The following is a 21,375-nucleotide window of genomic DNA, read 5'->3' on the forward strand; positions in this document are numbered from 1 at the left end:
AGCAGGAGAATCACTTGAACCCAGGGGGCAGAAATTACAGTAAACTGAGATTATGCCACTGCACTCCAGCCTGGGCAACAATATGTGACTCTCTCAAAAAAAAAAAAAAAAGATTCCAAATCATTGGTGAACATTCCTCTCATGAAATTAGTGATCTTTCTCTGTGAATCTGCTGTAAATTTTGTGAATATTAGAAACAGGTCATTGGAGAAATCTGAGCTAACAAAATGCATGTATAATTAGAAGCCACTTACAGCAGCAGCTGAGTTTATGTAGTCCAGGATATGACACAGCAGGCAGCAGGACATTACAGTCACTCAAGGCAGAGCTTAGTTTTTAAATAAACATGTATGCTCAGTTTATTCTGAAAACTAATGAAGAACCCCTCATGACTCATGGGGCTTTTCTCCGTGAAGTCCCTGAGTAAAGGGACATAATAAATACCATAAAGGTGGTGGTCAGCTTTTTCTTTACCAGTAACTCAGATGCGTTTAGGCTTTATAGGGAAAGTCACTGATTGGGAAAAAAAAGCCTGAGTTGGCATAAAAAATGTTCCCCAAAATGGGACTTAAATTACAAATGTGGGGTTTCCTGTTCTGTACTGTATTTTTCACAGCTACTAACACTCTTACAGATCACATTTGCTCACATTACTGTAAAAAAACAGTCAACTGGTCTTTCACTCAGCCTATTTCATCCTAAGATTCCTCAGCAGTAGTACTAACTATCGTACTTCAATTTTTAATGTATTGCAAAATGCAGTCACTTGCCATCTGTGAAAAGTACCTCTTCAGATTGCCTGCATTCAAGGGACAAAAATGTGTCAGTATGCCAACTTTGACTTCTAAACCAGTAATTTTTTTTAGCCAAAAGTACTCCTTTAAAAATTAGGAGCTAACATTCTAAAATTGTGAATTTTCTCATAAAATTCCATGTTTATTTCTGGCTTTTTCCAGAACATGTAAGAGGCAACATTGCTGGGCCCACATGTCTACATAGCAATCATTGGCAGAGTAGCAGCAAACAGACTTAGACAGCCAAGCAGTTTGCTGCCTGCCAGGAGCTGTGCCACCCTTCATTATTGCTGAATTGTGGTTTTGTATATACAAGGAGACTTAAACTAAAATCTTTCTTGTATCTGTGATTCTGTCCAACCCGAGAAAAGAAAATATATGGCCTATGAAATGAGGAGTTTCTCAAAAGATGTGAAAAGATGCATTTCTTGGGAGAAATGAAGAATGTGTAAACAAAATGTGTCCATAGCTACAGAGCACAATTTATGATGACATTCAGGACCAACCAGTGTAAGAACTGGGCTAGTTCTTTACTTTATAATAAAATTGCTTTACTCACTCACTTTATTCTCTTGACCCTTTAGATATTTATGTTTTAAATTAATGCATTAATACACATCTTGCTTTCTTCATTGTCAAATGGCCATCCACATTTATAAGGAGTGTCCAGATGGGTTGAGTAGATAAATCTCCAACTTGTCATATAACAGAAAAACTGCAGGATTGTGCAACATCACAGATTTAGGCTGCAGACCAATTGGCTGCTCATTTGGAATAGTATCATCCAGTCCTCCTAGGTATATCAGGAATAATTAATATTTTGAGATTACTTTGATTTAAGCTATTCAGTGCCCCATGGCCCCCAGGCTTTATCCAGTGTTTTAACAGAAAAGCTGCTGGTTTCCAGCAGTCAAGTGGGAATGGGGCTGCCTAATTTGATGAATACATTCTCATGGGCAGTGTTACGTGGTTTTGGGTCCTTCTTCCTAGGATCAGAGGCTTGTTCTGGATTGTAGCTTGCTTCCCATTTTTCATCTAGCTGGTCACACCATGATTTGGGCCCTGTGTTTTGGGATTTTTAATATCTAGGCAATCTCTTTTGCTAATTAAAAAATCTTGAGGGATTCATTGCAAAAATAACTATTTTAAGAATAGATCACCACAGAAGGTGGAAAGATTTTGAAATGGGATAATATTTCAGTTTCTCTATTATTGGCCTAAGTTTATTTCTGAGTAGCATTTAAGATGCAAGAATGCCCCTCCCCTTTCTGTTCTCCTCTGCTTGAATTTTCATTTCCCTTTCACCTCTCTCCTCCATTCTCACAGACTGGCTAGGGAAATAACCAGATTAAAGGATTCTTACACTTTAATTTTAGTTCTTACCATAATATTCAGGTATATGTTTTGCTGTTTACAAAAATGATCTCTGAGTCAGAATTCAAACAAATATATTAAGGAATATTCTATAATTGGGTGTGTTTCATTGATTTTATGTATATTAATAGTGTTAAGCACTGTACAAATGCCAAAGAGAGATTCCTGCCAAACACCCTGCCCTAGCAGGGTTTGCAACCAACCAGAAGAGAAAAACTTAATTAAACAAGCAATTACACAAATTACTTGTGCAATTATCAAAAATGACCTTTATATTTTCTCCCTTCTGCATGGAACATTCTTCCCTTAGCTATTCCCACAGCAGGATAAATCTCATCCTCCCAGTCATCAATACTGGGCATGAAGAGCTTCCATGGCCCATGACTGGAGAGGGATTGGTCTTAGCTTGTTTGCTTTTTGTGAAAGAACCAGGCATTATCTTCCTGCACTCAAAATAAGGCTTAATTTTTTCTTGACTATAATGGTAGTAAATGTCAATTATAGTAAATCTGATGCAAGTTGGAAATTGTAAAAGAATGTATATAAATCATATATATACTTGTCTCTCAGAAATAGCTATTCTTGATATCTTGACACATGCTCTTTGTTCTCTTTCTTAATTTGAAATCATCTTGTATATGTAACTATGAAATCGTGAAACATTTCTGTAGTTAAAAATCAGACGGTTTCTAATTTCCCTCTACCGCTATGCTATTGCAATAAGAATATTTTTGTATACAGACTGTCCCTGACTTTTTGTGGTTGGACTTAACCATTCTTCAACTTTATGATGGGTTTATCAGGGCATTAAGTTCATTTTCAACTTACAGCATCTGGACTTAGTGGTTCAACTTAGAATTTTTCAACTTTATAATGGGGTTATTGGTGGATTAAATGCATTTTAAACTTATGATATGTTTTACTTATAATGGGTTTATGGAGATATAACCCAATTGTAAGTAGAGAAGCATCTGTACTGGTCTTTTAGAATCATTTACCAGAAGTTACCTGATATGAAAGTTAGGACTCCACATAGGTAGTCATAAATTGTTCCTTACAGGTTATATCAATTCATGTTTCTATCAACAGTGAACAAAAGTTCCCATCTCATCATACCTTTACCAATATTGACTATTATTTCTTTGAAACATTCTCTAATTTCAAAGGTTAAAATGGTAAAATTTAATGTGCCTTTCTGCAATTATATTTTAGTTTTGTTATACATGTATATATGTATATTGGTACATGTATTTTATTAAGATATAAATATACTTCATGTCCATTGTCTTATACACATAAAGTAAAAAGTTAAATATTTAAAATTTAATCTATTCCACCAAATTTACATGCTCTAGACATTTTTACAATGAAATCATATTATAACCAAACTGATATAATCACATACTAAAAATGTGTCACTTCTATAAGTCAACTTAAGTGAATATTTTTTTCTTTTAAATGATTTTTACTTAACTGAATATTTGAACTTTTAGTGATATTGAAAATCAGTTTCAGTGACCCCACAATTAACTCTAGGAAGAATACAACTGGACCTTAGGACCTGTCAATGGGTAAGGTTGAAGAAGTAGACCACTGACTAAAATGGAAAGAGGAGAAAGCCCTCCTAATTACATACAAACATCTCTGCAGTGAGCAATCATGAGAAAGGAAGTGCTGGAAAAGTACTTGACATTTAAATGTCAATTTAATCAAATTATGCAATTTTAAAATGTAGCTGAGTGTAATGGGCTCTTTAAGTTCTTTAAAACATTCTTTTATCTAAAATGGTCCAGAGACTGAGCATTTAGGTGCCTTGAACTGTCTTTTGAACCAATATCCTTAAAGAATGACTTACTGAATTAGGTCATTACACTTTTAAAATAAAAACATAAATTTTACAATTTTTCCAGAATAAAAGATATCAGCATATCTAATGCAAAATAATGATTGGTCAGCATTTACGGTAAGTCAATGAGATAATGTTGGAAAGGAAAAATTGGAGAGTTAGGATGTCTAAATTCTAGGAAGGAAAATATTCAGACCATGAGAAAAACAGGATATGGTAGTTTTACTTCCTTGCTTATTTCCCTTAATTTTAGTAGGAATTAATCTTAACCCCAGCTTTCTCTTCATACTTGATCTAGACCATTCACTGCAGAGAGAACTAATCATGGCTCACTTCAACTTCCTAATATATCAAATTTGTGTGCATGTGTAACTATGACCAGTAAGTAGAAAGTGATGAGAACAGAATACCCAGGGAAGTAATTGATTCCATTTGGTCCTAAAGCTCAATAAAAGTTGAGCTCTGAATTTATAATGAACTCAAATCAGCATCATCAACAACAAAACAAATAATGGAAAATTTTCAAAAGAAGAAAAACAAATAGCCAACAAACATGGAGAAAAGCTCAACATCACACTAATCATTAGAGAAATGCAAATTAAAAATGTGGTGAAATCTCATCTGACACCAGTAAAAATGGCTACTATTAAAAAGTCAGAAAATAACAGATGTTGAAAGGATGCAAAGTAAAGGGAATGCTCATACACTGTTGGTAGGAATGTAAATTCATGCGACCTCTATAGAGAAAGTTATGGAAATTCCTGAAGAACTAAAACCGGAACTGCCATCCATCTAGCAGTCCCACTACTGGATATTTACCCAATAAAGATATGAATGCAGGCATCTTTTTTATATCATTTCATAAATGATATGCACTTGTAAGTTTATTGCAGTGATATTCGCCATGGTAATTATAAGGATAGAACCAATAATCTAAGTGTCTATAAAAGGATAATTAGATAAGAAAAATGTGATATATATGTGTGTATGCACACACACACACCATGTAATATATATATCACACACACACACTTACATACACACACACACACAATGGAATACTATTCAGCCATGATAAAGAATGAAATCAGTGAAACCATATCTTTCACCGTGATCTGGATGGAACTGAAGGCCATTATCTTAAGTGAAACAACTCAGAAACAGAAAGTCAAATACCACACGCTCTCACTTATAAGTGGGAGCTAACTAATGTGAACACATGGACATAGAGCATGGAATAATAGACACTGGTGATTTGCAAGGGTTGTAGGGCAATAGGGTATGGTGAAAAGAAATTACTTAATGAATGTACTGTACATTATTTAGATAATTAATACACTAAAAGCCAAGGCTACCACTATGCAATATATCCCTGCAACAAAATTGTACTTATAGCCCTTGAATGTATAGAATTTTTTAAAATTTGAGCTCTGAGCCTGAACACTAATAATATGTCATAGACTTTTCTCTTATAAGTTGCAATCAAACATAATTTTTATGTTGTTGAAGGAAAATAACATTGTTTTTATTTTATTTATACCAGAATAATGAAGAAATTGTCTATATGTTCAATTAAGAGCACCAGATTTAGAAATCAATGTCTGTATTTGAATCTCGTCTCTACTATTTAGTCCTGTAAGCTTGAACAAATCTTAATCTCCCTCATTAGTTTCTTCATTTATAAAATGAGGACAATCAATACTTTATAGGATTTGTATGAGGATTAATTAATATTATTCTGTTAAATTTGATTATATGTATAGAATAATTAAAGCAGCATTGAAAGAGGTTAAGCACACAATATTAGCTATTCTCATATTCCGTGTTCTTAGGAGCAAGCAACAGAATCTAATTCTGGCTAATGGAGTTAAAAAATGATTTATTAAAATGTTCTAAGTATTCTCAGAATATCCTAGAGGGCTGAATAACTAAATCTAGGACAAAAAGACATGAACATTGCAGAAATTAACAACACAAATGTGAGTGGCAAGTGAGTACACTCTGGCCATTACCTGATTTCAGCCTTGCACATAACATACAGACTCTCCCATATGGAATCTACTAGAGCTAAAACCTGACTACAGCCATAGCAGGTGCCTATAATTGCTACTTCTATACATCACTGATAACTGTTTGGATTAGCAGAATCTAATATTATGACCTACATCAGTTAGGGTCACATCATGTGTCAGAAACCAGATGATTTATTTGAAGGGGGGAAATTAATATAAAGTATTATTAATGAAAAGAAGGAGGTTGGAAAGCAGGAGCAAGTTGACTGAATAGGAACAGCTCTGATCTACAGCTCCCAATGAGACCAATGCAGAAGGTGAGTGATTTCTGCATTTCAAACTGAGGTACCCAGGTCATCTTATTGGGACTTGTTAGGCAGTGGTGCAGCCCATGGAGAGCAAGCAGAAGCAGAGTGGGGTGTCACCTCACCTAGGAAGCACAAGTGGTTGTGGAACTTCCTACCCTAGCCAAGGGAAGCTGTGAGGGACCATGCCATGTGGGACAGAGCTATCTGGCCCAGATACTAAGCTTTTCCCACAGTCTTCACAGCCACGGATTAGGAGATACCCTCAGGTGCCCATACCACAAGGGCCCTTGGTTTCAAGCACAAAACTGGGCGGCTGTTTGGGCAGATATCAAGCTAGCTACAGGAGGTTTTTTTTTTGTACCCCAATAGCTCCTGGAACACTGAGCTAGCTGCAGGAGGTGTCAAGTGGCACCTGGAACTCTGTTTACTGCCCTGGAAAGAAAGCTGAAGCCAGGGAGCCAAGTGGTCTTGGTCAGCAAATCCTACCCCATGGAGCCCAGCAAGCTAAGATCCACTGGTTTGAAATTCTCTCTTCCAGCATATCAGTCTGAAGTCAACCTAGGATGCTTGAGTTTGGTGGGGAGGGGTAATTCCACCATTAGTGGGGCTTGAGTAGATGGTTTTCCCCTCACAGTGTAAACAAAGCTGCTGGGAAGTTCAGTCTGGGTGGAACCTACCACAGCACCACAAAGCCAAGGTAGCCAGACTGCCTCACTAGATTCCTCCTCTCTGGGCAGGACATCTCTGAAAGAAAGGCAGCAGCCGTAGTCAGAGGCTTATAGATAAAATTATCATCTCTTTGGGACAGAGCACCTGGGGGAAGAGGTGGATGTGGGTGCAGCTTTGGCAGACTTAAACTTTCCTCCCTGCCAGCTCTGAAGAGAACAGAGGATCTCCCAGCACTGTGCTTGAGCTCTGCTAAGGGACACACTGCCTCCTCAAGTGGGTCCCTGACCCCTGAGCCTCCTAACAGGGAGACCCTTCCCAGCAGGGTTTGACAGACACCTCACACAGAAGAGCTCTGGCTGGCATCTGGTGCATGCCCCTCTGGGACAAAGCTTCCAGAGGAAGAAGCAGGCAGCAATCTTTGCTGTTCTACAGCCACTACTTGTGATAGCCAGGCAAACAGGGTCTGGAGTGGATCCCCAGCAAATTCCAGCAGACATGCAAAAGAGAGACCTGTTAGAAGGAAAACTAAAAACAGAAAGCAATAGCATCAACATAAAGAAAAAAAAAAAAGGTGACCAAGCAAAAACTCTATCCAAAGGCTACCAACAGCAAAGAGCAAAGGTAGATAAATCCACAAAAAATGAGGGAAAAAACAGTGCAAAATGGCTGAAAATGCCAAAAACCAGAATGTCTCTTCTCCTTCAAAGGATCACAACACCTTGCCAGGAAGAAAACAAAAGTAGAGAATGAGTTTGATGAATTGACAGAAGTAGGCTTCAGAAGGTAGATAATAACAAAGTCCTCTGAGCTAAAGGAGCATATTCTAACCAATGCAAGGAAGCTAAGAACCTTGAAAAAGGGTTAGAGGAAATGTTAACTAAAATAACTATAGAAGTAGATTAATGATCTTATGGAGCTGAAAAACATAGCATGAAAACTTTGTGTAGCATACACAGTATCAATAGCCAAATTGATCAAGTGGAAGAAAGGGTATTAGAGATTGAAGATCAACTTAATGAAATAAAGCAAGAAGACAAGATTACAGAAAAAAGAATGAAAAGGAATGAACAAAGCCTCCATGAAATATGAAAATATGTGAAAAGACCAAACTTATGTTTGATTGGTGTACCTAAAAATGACGGGGAGAATGGAACCAAGTTGGAAAACACTCTTCAGGGTATTACCCAGGAGAACTTCCCCAACCTAGCAAGGCAGGCCAACGTTCAAATTTAGGAAATACAGGGAACACCACAAAGATATTCCTCAAGAAGAGCAACCCCAAGACACATAATTGTCAGATTCACCTAGGTTGAAATGAAAAAAATAAAGGCCAAGGCAGCAGCCAGAGAGAAAGGTCAGATTACCCACAAAGGGAAGCCCATAAGACTAACAGCAGATCTCTATGCAGAAACCCTACCAGCCAGAAGAAAGTTGGGGCCAATATTCAACATTCTTAAAGGAAGAATTTCAACCCAGAATGTCATATCCAGCCAAACTAAGCTTCATAAATGAAGGAAAAATAGAATCTTTTACAAATAAGCAAATGGTGAGGGATTTTGTCAACACCAGGCCTGCCTTACAGGAGCTTCTGAAGGAAACAGTAAATATGGAAAGAAAAAAACCAGTATCAACCACTGCAAAAACAAACCAAAATGTAAATACCATCGACACTATGAAGAAACAGCATCAACTAAAATGAGCAAACTAATGAGCTACATCATAATGACAGGATCAAATTCACACATAACCGTATTAAACTTAAATGTAAATGGGCTAAATGTTCCAATTAAAAGGCACAGATTGGCAAATTGGATAAAGAGTCAAGAGCCATTGGTGTGTTGCATTCAGGAGACTCACCTCACATGCAAAGACACACATAGGCTCAAAATAAAGGATTGGAGGAAGATTTTTTGCCTCAAAAAATAAGGCAAAAAAGTGCAGGGGTTGTAATCCTAGTCACTAATGAAACAGACTTTAAACCAATAAAGATCAAAAAAGACAAAGAAAGGCCTTACGTAATAGTAAATGAATCAATGCAATAAGAAGAACTAACTATCCTAAATATATATGCACCCAATACAGGAGCACACAGATTCGTAAAGCTAGTTCTTAGAGACCTACAAAGAGACTTAGACTCCCACACAATAATAGTGGAAGACTTTACTACTGACTCCACTGTCAATATTAGACAGATCAACAAGACAGAAAATTAACAAGGATATTCAGGAATTGAACTCCGCTCTGAACCAAGCACACCTAATAGACATCTACAGAACATTCTTCTCAGCACCACATTGCACTTACTCTAAAATCAACCACGTAATTGAAAGTAAAACAATCCTCAACAAATGCAAAAGAATGGAAATCATAACACTCTCTCAGACCACAGTGCAATCAATTTAGAACTCAGGAGTAAGAAACTCACTCAAACCCATACAACTACATGGAAACTGAATAACCTACTCCTGAATGACTACTGGGTAAATAACAAAATTATTCAGAAATAAAGTTCTTTGAAACCAGTGAGAGCAAAGACACAACATACCAGAATCTCTGGGACACAGCTAAAGTAGTGTTGAGAGGGAAATTTATTTACTATGGCTGCATAGTATTCCACAGTGTATATGTGCCACATATTCCCTGTCCAGCCTATCATTGATGGGCATTTGGGTTGGTTTCAGGTCTTTGCTATTGTAAACAGTGCTGCAATGAACATTCGTGTGCATGTGTCCTTATAGTAGATCGATTTATAATCCTTTGGATATATACCCAGTAATGGGATTGCTGGGTCAAATGGAATTTCTATTTTTAGGTCCTTGAGGAATCGCCACACTGTCTTCCACAATGCTTGAACTAATTTACACTCCCCCCAACAGTATAAAAGTGTTCCTGATTCTCCACATCCTCTCCAGCATCTGTTGTCTCCAGATTTTTTAATGATTGCCATTCTAACTGGAGTGAGGTGGTATCTCAATGTAGTTTTTATTTGCATTTCGCTAATGACCTGTGATGATAAACATTTTTTCTTATGTTTGTTGGCCTCATGTATGTCATCTTTTGTAAAGTGTCTGTTCATGTCCTTTGCCCACTTTTGAATGGGCTTGTTTGTTTTTTTCTTGTAAATCTGTTTTAGTACTTTGTAGATTGTGGATATCAGCCCTTTGTCAGATGGGTAGATTGCAAAAATTTTTTCCCATTCTGTTGGTTGCTGATTCACTCTAATGACTGTTTCTTTTGCTGTGCAGAAGCTGTGGAGTTTGATTAGGTCCCATTCACCTATTTCGCCTTTTGTTGCCAATGCTTTTGGTGTTTTGGTCATGAAGTCCTTGCCTATACCTATTTCCTGAATAGTTTTGCCTAGGTTTTCTTCTAGGGTTTTTATGGTGTTAGGTCTTATGTTTAAGTCTTTAATCCATCTGGAGTTAATTTTAGTGTAAGGTGTCAGGAATGGGTCCAGTTTCTGCTTTCTGCACATGGCTAGCCAGTTTTCCCAACACCATTTATTAAACAGGGAATCCTTTCGCCATTGCTTGTTTTTGTCAGGTTTTTCAAAGATCAGATGGTTGTAGATGTGTGGTGATGCCTCCAAGGCCTCTGTTCTGTTTCATTGGTCTATATCTCTGTTTTGGTACCAGTACCGTGCTGTTTTGATTACTGTAGTCTTGTAGTATAGCTTGAAGTCCAGTTGCGTGATGCCTCCCGCTTTGTTTTGTTTTGTTTTGTTTTGTTTTGCTTAGAATTGACTTGACTATGCGGGCTCTCTTTTGGTTCCATATGAAGTTTAAGGTGGTTTTTTTCCAGTTCTATGAAGAAGGTCATTGGTAACTTGATGGGGATAGTGTTGAATCTGTAAATTACTTTCAGTAGTATGGCCATTTTCATGATATTGACTCTTCCTAAAATCGACATCCTATCGTCAAAATTAAAAGAGCTAGAGGAGCAAGACCAGAAAAACTCAAAACCTAACAGAAGACAAGAAATAATTAAGATCAGAGCAGAACTGAAGGAGATAGAGACACAAAAAACCTTTCAAAAAATCAATAAATTCAGGAGCTCGTTTTTGAAAAGATCAACAAAATAGACCACTAGCCAGATTAATAAAAAAGAAAAGAGAGAATGATCAAATAGATGCAATAAAAAATGATAAAGGGGATATTACCACAGATTCTACAGAAATAGAAACCATCATCAGATATTATTACAAACATCTCTATGAACATAAACTAGTAAACCTGGAAGAAATGGATAAATTCCTGGACACTTGCATCCTCCCAAGCCTAAACCAGGAAGAAGCCAAAACCCTGAACAGACCAATAACAAGGTCTGAAGTTGAGGCAGCAATTAATAGCGTACCACCCAAAAAAAAAGCCAAGGTCCAGACAGATTCACAGCTGAATTCTACCAGAGATACAAAGAGTAGCTGGTACCATTCCTTAAAAACCTATTCCAAACAATCCAGAAGGAGTGAATCCTTCCCATATCATTTTATGAGACCAACATCATCCTGATACCAAAACCGTCAGAGACTCAGCAAGAAAAGAAAACTTCAGGCCAATATCCATGATGAACATAGATGCAAAAATCTTCAATAAAAGACTGGCAAACCGATTGCAACAGCACATCAAAAAGCTTATCCACTATGATCAAGTAGGCTTCATCCCGGGGGTGCGAGAATGGTTCAAAATACACAAGTCTATAAACATAATTCACCACATAAACAGAACCTAAGACAAAAACCACGTGATTATCTCAATTAATGCAGAGAAGGCCTTTGACAAAATTCAACAACTCTTTATGCTAAAAACCCTCAATAAACTAGGCATTGATGGAACGTATCTCCAAATAATAAAAGCTATTTATGACAGACCAACAGCCAATATCATACTGAATGGGCAAAAACTGAAAGCATTCCCTTTGAAATCTGGCACTTGACAAGGATGCCCTCTCTCACCACTCCTATTCAATATATTATTGGAAGTTCTAGCCAGAGCAATCAGGCAAGAAAAAGAAATAAAGGGTATTCAAATAGTAAAGGAGGAAGTCAAATTGTCTCTATTTGTAGATGACAAGATTATATATCTAGAAGACTCTATTGTGTCAGCCCAAAATCTCCTGAAACTGATAAGCAACTTCAGCAAAGTCTCAAGATACAAAATCAATGTGCAAAAATCACAAGCATTCCTATACACCAATAAGAGACTTAAAGAGAGCCACATCAAGAATGAACTGCCATTTACAATTGCTACAAAGAGAATAAAATAACTGGGAATACAACTAACCAAGGATGTAAAGGACCTCTTCAAGGAGAACTACAAACCATTGCTCAACGAAATAAGAGAGGGCACAAACATGGAGAAACATTCCATGTTCATGGTTAGGAAGAAAGTCTATGTTCTAATATTAGGTCTGACCTTTTAGTTTTAAGGGATTCAAACTATCTTTCACATATAACCTTTAAGAAATATAGGTTATTTTTAATAATGTTATTTTAGTATAAAAGCAAAAAATATATACCTCAAGTTGTAATGCCTTTGTGATTATGACTATACTTATTAGTGTACCAAGCCATATTCTATTCTGCTACTATAATTTCCTAAAACCCAAAGCATTTACTGTTTTCATCACACACAAACACACATACAGAAGCAATAAGATAAAATTATTAACATTAGTATTTGAGTAATAAATCATGGTTTAATATCATAGGAAATGAAATAGCATTTTTATTAGATAGCATTCTATTCTGTAATATTCGAATAACAGAAAGAAGAAGTAAAGAGCTTTATAAATTAGAATTTATTTAACTATAAAATTTCTAAAAATGGTTCTGAGAATTCAAAAAGCTGTTGCTTTAAACTTAAGGTATAATTTTAAAAATTAAACATAAGTAAACATATTTTAAAAGTATAACTTTAACAAGTAACTGGAGTAGCTGATTATTTCTGTTTTGTGTTATCTTTCTTGGCGTACAGCCTAAATGTTTGAAAATTGTTTTTGAAATTTTAATACAGCCAAAAAATAACAAAATTTAACTTTTTACTAACATTTGACTACTAGCTCAATTATTATATTGTAGAAGGGGAAGAAATTGTTACTATTTGTTTTTACATGTGAATATTAACCATTCAAAAGTTTAATATTTCCATCTGGTTAACTGTAAATTCTCTTCCAGGATCTTTTGCAGGGTATTTTAGCAAGGGACAATTCGAAAAATAAAAGAAAAAAGGTATTGAAGCATTTGATACTGCAATCTTATTGTTTTAAGTTATATATATGTTTGTCCTTTTTAAATTGACAGCAAAAACTCGGTTTGCTTTCAGAAGTAGTTTCTTCAGAAGAAACCAATTTTCCATAATCCCCTAAGACCTACTTCTGTTTCCATTAAGTATAAATATTCTTAGAGTGCCTCTTCCAGTAGCAATAAAGGTATAATGGTCAAAATCCCTTCAGCAGAGCAGGATGGAAGAAATATTTAGCCAGTGACTTCCTTTTCACGTGGTAGGCTGAAATGAACATGAACTTTGGAAGCAGATGGAGGTTAAAAATTGCATTTTCACGACTTAGATGTATAAACTTACGTTCCTTGCATAAATTCACCAAATTTCATCTTTCAAAAAGAAAGGAAAAACAATAATACCTCCCTATAGGAATGTCATGAAGTTTAAAGGAGATAAAGAATATAAAATGACTATTACAGAGTCTGACTCACTGTAGGTATATAATAAGTTTTTTTCCCCCGTTCCCTTTCCCCATCAAGCTACCTGGATGGCTCCCTCTCATGCTTAAGACATGGCCTTAGGATCCTTGGATCCTTGGTCTAAAGCACACAGCAGGCAGTCTCATTTAATGTGTGTAAGTGAATTTAATGTGTAAGTGAATTCCAGACAAGTTGTATGTAAATTAACTTCAGTAACTTGTGTCATCTTCAATACAAAGAGAAATTATTCATTCAGTAGATTAATCGGGCTAAATATCTTCATGAATCTCAAATGCCTTTCACATATAACCTCTTGTTTGCCTCCATTCACTCAACTGTTCATTCAGCAAATATTTATTGGCCACCAGCTATGCACCAAGCATTATGCTGGATGCTGGAGGAGAATAAAAAGAATGGTAATTAAAGCAGCCACAGTTCTTGCTACCACAGAGTTATGTGTAGTGATAAAAACAGACATTAAACAAATGTCACAAAATTCTGGATCCAGAATAAGTGATGACACTTCAGTTATTCAGGAAGTGTAATATTCATGAGAATAGTTGTTTCTAAAACCCACTCAAATATCTACCCAAATATTATTCCATTCCATTTTTAATTGCTGCTATCCACTTCCAAAAAGCATTTAAATGATTTTCAGGAAGACAGCTGTGTCTCCTCCAATGAAGGAATGCTTTCAACCTATTATTTAGACCCTTGAAAAAGTGTTTCTCTGGCATAAAAAGAATATTACTGTAATTATGTGACTCAGTTATATACTACAAAATATAGACGATGAATCAAATGCTTCCATTAAGGAGTCACTTAAAGGTAAAAATATATTCTTAACTTTGAATGCTAAACAGTAAATCACGGGTGCCTCTTTCCCTATACGTTGTTTCTTCATGATTAGAAGTCGACGAGTAGAGAAAACAAACGCACCTGTTTTGATTTAGATGCTCCTTAGAAATTGCTTTCTTCCTTTTTTCTTACCTTCCTTCCTTCCAAGGGCTCACTAATTGGCACCCTTATGGTTATAGATTAGTAGTATAAAAGAGTGATGTGATCTTTTCCGAACCCAAATTACTGCCAAGGCAACCATCTTTACACTGAATGGAATCTTGCTCCTCGTGCTGAGTATTGCAAATAGCCTTCTGCTTATTCCTCTGTAGACCTTGGAAGCAAAGTGAGCCATGTGTTTCCATTATGATGGCCTGACTCCGGAAAGAAATGTGCAAACAAGCCTGTATATTTTTACTGAGCTCTCAATTAGTTTAATTTAGAATCAAAATGTGCTTTCTAGCTGAGATGTCATAAAACTGAAGAGAAGCATGTGCAGGGCTGTACAAGTGCAGCCCATGATTATATCTCATTGTGATCTTTGATGGTGCTGTCCAGAGGCAGCTTCAGAGAAGACATCTGAAACACTGAAAGTACTTAACTGGGATATAATTAAAGTGAAATATTTTTGTATAATTTGCATTTCAACTTGTCATTTATGGTGATTAGCTTCAGTAACTTTATGTACTGTAGCTAACCACTATTTAGAATTCTAAGAAAATTAGCGTTTACATATTAATAACCTATGGTAATGCCTTAAGGGCATAAATTAATGAATTCTGGGCCCAGCATGCTCTATCCACCATCTGATTGAGACTTTTCAAATCTGAACATGAGGAATGTATCATTTTTAAAATCAAATAGAGAAAGAGGAATTTCTTACCTTACTTTGAAGTTCTCAAATAAGCTCTCAGTATTTTAAGAGAAATTATTTTTCAAAATCCAGAGGGTAATAAGATTCATTTTAAAAGAAAGATACATAGCAGGATTCTGAAAATCGACAGGTAAAAATTAAGTAGATACAGAATGAAAGACAAATATTCAGGATAGTACAAGACCAGAGGCTGTACAGTGAGAGTTTTGGGAGAGGCTGCAAGACCTGAAATTAATTGTGTTTCACAGTCAATTCTAGGCTCTACATTGCCAGATGCACTGACAGCCTCATCACATTCTAGCTAGCAAAAATTAAATATATGAAAATGACAACATCCCCCTGATAAAAACATAAAATATAGAGGCATTTTATGTCAAGTGTAAAGGAGAATATCTTAACTGGGTTTAAATTGTGAAACAATTAATATGTAACTGATTATAACTGGTTTCCTCACAAGGACTCATTACACTTTGTTTTAATAGCCGCAAGTTTTCCAAAACTGAGCTTTAATTAAAAACTATGGGTGAATTAATGCATGGTCAAAAGGGAAGGAAGTTCACTGCAGAAACAGAAACTTAACTGCCAGAGTCAACTAAGCAACCTGAAAGTAGGCTTCTGTGGCTTTCAGCCAGTCATTCCACACCCTTGCAGTCTTCCTTCCTTTCTTCTTTCGCCAGAAACCATGATATCATTCATCCTGGAAATATTAATTGAGCACTTTCCATGTGCCAATTTTAGGGGCTGGGGATATGTCAGTGAACAAGAGTCCAGTTACTTCTTGGTGTACAACGTGTATTCTCCTAGATAAATGACATAAATAAGCAATCAAATTAATAAGATACTTTCAAATAGTGGTAAGAGCTATGAATAAAAAAGAAAATAAATATGCTAAGAAATGACTGGAGCTATGAGAGCCTCATGACAGAGAGGAGTCAGAGATGGTCACCCTGAGGAGTTGACAGTTTTGTTGAGAAAAGAATGATGAGAACTCTAGTGATATGAAAGTTAGGTGAGAGCAACTAGTGCAAAGGCCCTGAAGTGAGAGGAAAAGATAATTTTAAATAGAAGAAAGAGGAGAGTTTGGCTGTGGTTAGTGAGTGAGAAGTGCACCATTAGGTGAGTTTAGTAAAGGCGAAAGTCGTGTGACTTTTAGATCATATGGATATCATTCCAAATACAGTGAGAAGCCACTGGAATTTTAAGTAAGGATAAGATGCAGTCTATTTACATTCTCTGCTCAGAGGAGAGTAATTAGGGAGGAAGAAAACTGGTAATAGAAAGAACAGTTAGGAGACTTGTAGGTGACTGAGCAAGAAAATGGCAGCAGAGTAGAGACAAAGGAAGTCTATGGATTTAGATATAGTTTAGCTATTTTGAAGATAAAATAATCAAGATTTGCTCATGTGTTAGATGTGGAAATAAAAGGAAGATAAGAATCAAGAATATTTTCAGAGATAACCATGATTTTGGTTGGAATGGAAGAAAACAGAAAAGGTTTTGAGAGGAAAAATGAAGGATTCTGTTTTAACCCAGCTAAGTTTTAGGTGCAGAATACACAACCAAAGAGCTGTGTCAAGCAAACTGTTGATAATTGAGTCTGAAGCTCACAGGAAAGAAAAGGACAATAGGAAGATATTAATCATGGAAGCTTTGGAACATGGGTAATAGCTGAAGTTATAAAAATGGATGAAACTACCTAAAGAAACATTGTAGAAGAAGTGCTATTCCAATATTTTAAAATGGGTCAAATGGTAATGCAAGAGAAGGAAATGCTGGATAAGCCATCAGGTAAGAGGGAACTCAGTAAAGTATGCTTGTTGGGGAAGCCAAGAGAGGAGTGTGTTCCAAGAAGGGAAGTGGCAAACTTCTAGACATCAACTCCTCATAGTTATTCCCTTTGGTCACCATCCTTGTCTGTGCCTAAAGGGTCATACATTTCTAAATTGTGGCCTTTCCCAATTCACAGTTTCAGATCTTGTCATCTGTCAATAGTCATTCCATCATTTGTTATGTTTAATTTTCTTTTTTGTATATATTTAAGGTATATAACATGATTCTTTGATATACATAGTGAAACGGTTACTTACGGAATCAGGAATGGTGGTTACCAGAAACAGGAAGGAGGACAAAATGGGGAGAAGCAGGTCAAAGGGTACAAACTTGCAGTTTTGTAGGATGATTAAGTCGATGTATGGCATGAGGACTATAGTTGATAATATTGTATTATATTTTAAAAATATGCTGGTAGTAGATTTCAGGCGTTTTCATAATTTAAAAAATCATTCACGTTGCTCGTTTGGTTATTCATTTAGCAGGGTTTTGTGGGGCATTTATCATGTGGCAGTTAGTGTGTTACATGTGTTGTATTGAATATAGCTACAAATAAAATAAGCCTAGTTCCTTATCATAACAGAGTTTATAAGCTACTTCATATATTCTTGGTTAGTTTTTTCTCTTGCCCTTTGAAACAATTTGAAACTGTACTACTTTCAAATAGCCTTTTCAAATCTCACTGATTTGCAACCTTCCCTTGTAAATCAGTGCAACTATAGAGCTATAAATCCCTATACATATCTTACCTAATCTTTGATTATGAAATCTATGGGATGACTTATCTCTCCACCCATGCACCTGCACATCCCATTCAAGGCCAACCTTATATCTTTCCTTGACCCCATGTATTCTGCCTTTCTGGAGCATCATTTAATTAATATTCCTTATCTCTTCTGTATCCTATCTCTCTACTGACCCCAATCCCTTAACTTGTAAACATGCTCAAATTTCTCCTATCAAATATGTAAATATGTTTACACACACACACACACACACACACTCTCTCTCTCTCTCTCTCTCTCTCTCTATATATATATATATATATATATATATATGTGTGTGTGTGTGTATGTATATATGGCCTCTCTTGATACCCTATAAAGTCATATTCCTTTGAAGATACATTTAGCATTTCATAATTACCCAAACCAACATTTTATTGTTATCTAACCCAGTTGTTACTGTACTGGTGAACCTGAAAAATCAGTTTTTGTGTTCTGTCGCCCAGTCTGGAGTACAGTGGCAAGATCTCGGCTCACAGCAACCTCCACCTCCCAGGTTCAAGCGATTCTCCTCTCTCAGCCTCCTGAGTAGCTGGGATCACAGGCACCTGCTGCCCTGTCTAACTATTTTTTGTATTTTTAGTACAGATAGGTTTTCATCATGTTGGCCAGGCTGGTCTTGAACTCCTGGCCTCATGTGATGCACCCACCTCAGCCTACCAAAGATACAGGATTACAAGCATGACCCCTCAGATTTTTATGTTTTGTGTACGTAAACTGGGTACTCGTGTAAGGCCTCCATTTTCTTATCACTATGCTTTTATTCAAACAGTTGGTATGCATTTGTTTACCTAACATTTCTAGGTATTATTTATCCCTGAAGTATTTTAAATGTGATTTTATTCAAAAATAGAAGTACAGGCACTGAAATCCCAAGGCATTTCTCTATTTTTTTAAAATATTTTAGAGTCTGGGGTACATGTACAGATCATGCAGGATTGTTGCATAGGTATGCATATGGCAATCTGGTTTGCTTTCAGGGAGGTCATCTAGATGATTCAGCGTATGCTTAGACTACTTTAAAATAACCGTTAAAATGTTAACAACAACTCTATAAAAGTCTCACAGACAACTCAGGGACCTCTAAAAATAAATCCTCAAATGCAAATCTGAAAAATCTTTCTCTATATTATGTGATACTTTTGAGCATTCATTTCTTTTTTTTTTTAATTGCATTTTAGGTTTTAGGGTACATGTGAAGAACATGCAAGATTGTTGCATAGGTACACACATGGCAGCGGATTTGCTGCCTTCCTCCCCTTCACCTATATCTGGCATTTCTCTTCATGCTATCTCGCCCCAACTCCTTTCTTAAAAAATTCTACCTCTCTGATTTCATCTGCCAGGTCTCCTATTCTTCTGATAATATCTGCTATTGTTTTTAAATGAATTGTTTTCCACATTTATGTAATCAGACATAAGTTTTTCACTGCATATTCTTCCTGTAGAATCTCATGTTGACTTTCATAGCTATTTCCTTCAAAATCCACATATTTAACCAATTTTCTTCTTGCTCCACTTCATATTTGTGTATGATACTACCAGGTAACACCTGACACTTCAAACTCAACATGTCCAAAATGGAATCCTGTGTTTTCTGTGTGTTATAAAACTGTACTTCTCCCATAGTATCCAAGAAAAAAAATTTTCAAGCTCTCCAGGATATCACCCAAGGTGATATCACTACTATCTATTCAGTCATTCGTGATACAAATAAAAAGTCATCTTTCAGTCTTCCCTCTTTCTCCTCCCTCTTCTTCGTCTTCCTCATTCAATAATTTATTAGATTCTTCCTATTTATCTTTTAAATGCTTCCTAAATGTGACCTCTACATTGTATGCCCACCACGTCTTCTTTAATTTACTCTTTCTTTGCTTACTGCAATAGCCTACTTGTTGGTTTGTTTGTCTTTTTCAGCCTAATCTCCACAGACAGGTAGGATTTCCTCCAGTCAGCCTTCCCTCCACTCCGCCCTCTGAGAAATACCCATTCCCTGTGCTTTCCAGTTCCCTCTGACTGTCCATTATTATACTCACCATGTTGAATTACCAGTTTATAGCCCTGTCTTATGCACTAGACTATGAAACTCATCTTAGTGGGAATACTATTTTGTATTTTCTTTGAAGTGTTTAACACAGTGACTAAAATAAACTAGGAAGTATATAAACATATTTGAATAAAAGAATGAGTGGTAGTGTTAAATCCACCTTTTTAAATTTTTTTGGCAGTGCATTCTTTCTACGAAAGAAGGAGAAAACACTAATAAGCATACTTCTGATAAAACCTTAAACAGTTTGCCACAAACCAAGAAACAGTTATATTCATGTTGAAAAATACATAGATTAGTTATCCAAGTTCAGATATTTACAAGGCTGGGCAGTTAATAAAATACTTGAAGTGTCATCGTAGGGGTAATAAGGAGTGGTAAGGCTTGTAGTTTGTTGAGGAATACATACGTCACCTCAAAGCCTTCATATTCTATTGGGGAAAAAAATGTGGCCATCAAATAAAGCTCATCTTCTCTAGATCCATGGCTTCAGGTTGGTGAACCCTGCTGCAAGATGTACTGTAAAAACCTATAGCTTCTGTTACCTTAGCTCAGAAAATGATAACATTTAGACAAATGTACCCTATACATCACATACAAATTGGACAATATTAAGGAAATTCAATGAGTTTCAGTAGATTTTTCTTTTTTGTTCTACTCTCTTCCTATTTCCTGGGCCCAATGTAACCAAATGTTATGTGTTACACTGTTAATTTAGGGACAACTTTCTAATAGTGCTTCTAGTTTTTATTGATCCTTTTATGATTACATTTTCCAGCTGCAGGTTCTAATCTTGTTTCTGTTGCTATAGATACAGTACATTTCAAAGGGAGTAAGTAAACCTTTTAATACATGAAAAACTTTTTTAAGTCCTATTTTCTAGTTGACTAAATAAGAAGAAAATACAAACTCAGAAGAGAGACTTTTAAAATATTAGATAAATTTCTGTAACCTCTCTTTTCTGGTACTAATAACTAACTTTTTCTTCCAAAATGTGAATAATAGTAAAAATGAAATAATAATAATCACAGTAATAAATGAGATTATATATGTTAAAGTTCATTATAAAGTCCTTTATGAAACATCTGTATAAAGTATTATGTTTGTTTGTATTATTGTTTGTGTTTAAGTCTTCTGTCTACCTATCCTAACCCTTCTTGGTAGCAAAAAGGGCTAGGAAGATTATTATGCAAGGCAACAGACTTTTACAAAGCTAACAACTTGAGCCAGTTTGCCAAATTGGAGCAGGAGAATGTGTTTAGTTCTTGAGTTTCCATCTCTGTAATAATGGCTACCTTGTGG

At 36.0% G+C, this 21,375-nt stretch overlaps 1 protein-coding gene across 11 annotated transcripts in view; it reads left to right on the forward strand.

The window, feature by feature from the left end:
* The window catches only part of GRIA4 (glutamate ionotropic receptor AMPA type subunit 4), a 359,494-nt gene that overhangs the window by 105,970 nt on the left and 232,149 nt on the right, over positions 1-21,375 (forward strand). The gene's annotated exons all lie outside the window — the stretch shown is intronic.

Source organism: Saimiri boliviensis, chromosome 6 (assembly GCF_048565385.1).
Source record: "Saimiri boliviensis isolate mSaiBol1 chromosome 6, mSaiBol1.pri, whole genome shotgun sequence".
Classification (NCBI taxonomy): Eukaryota; Metazoa; Chordata; class Mammalia; order Primates; family Cebidae; genus Saimiri; species Saimiri boliviensis.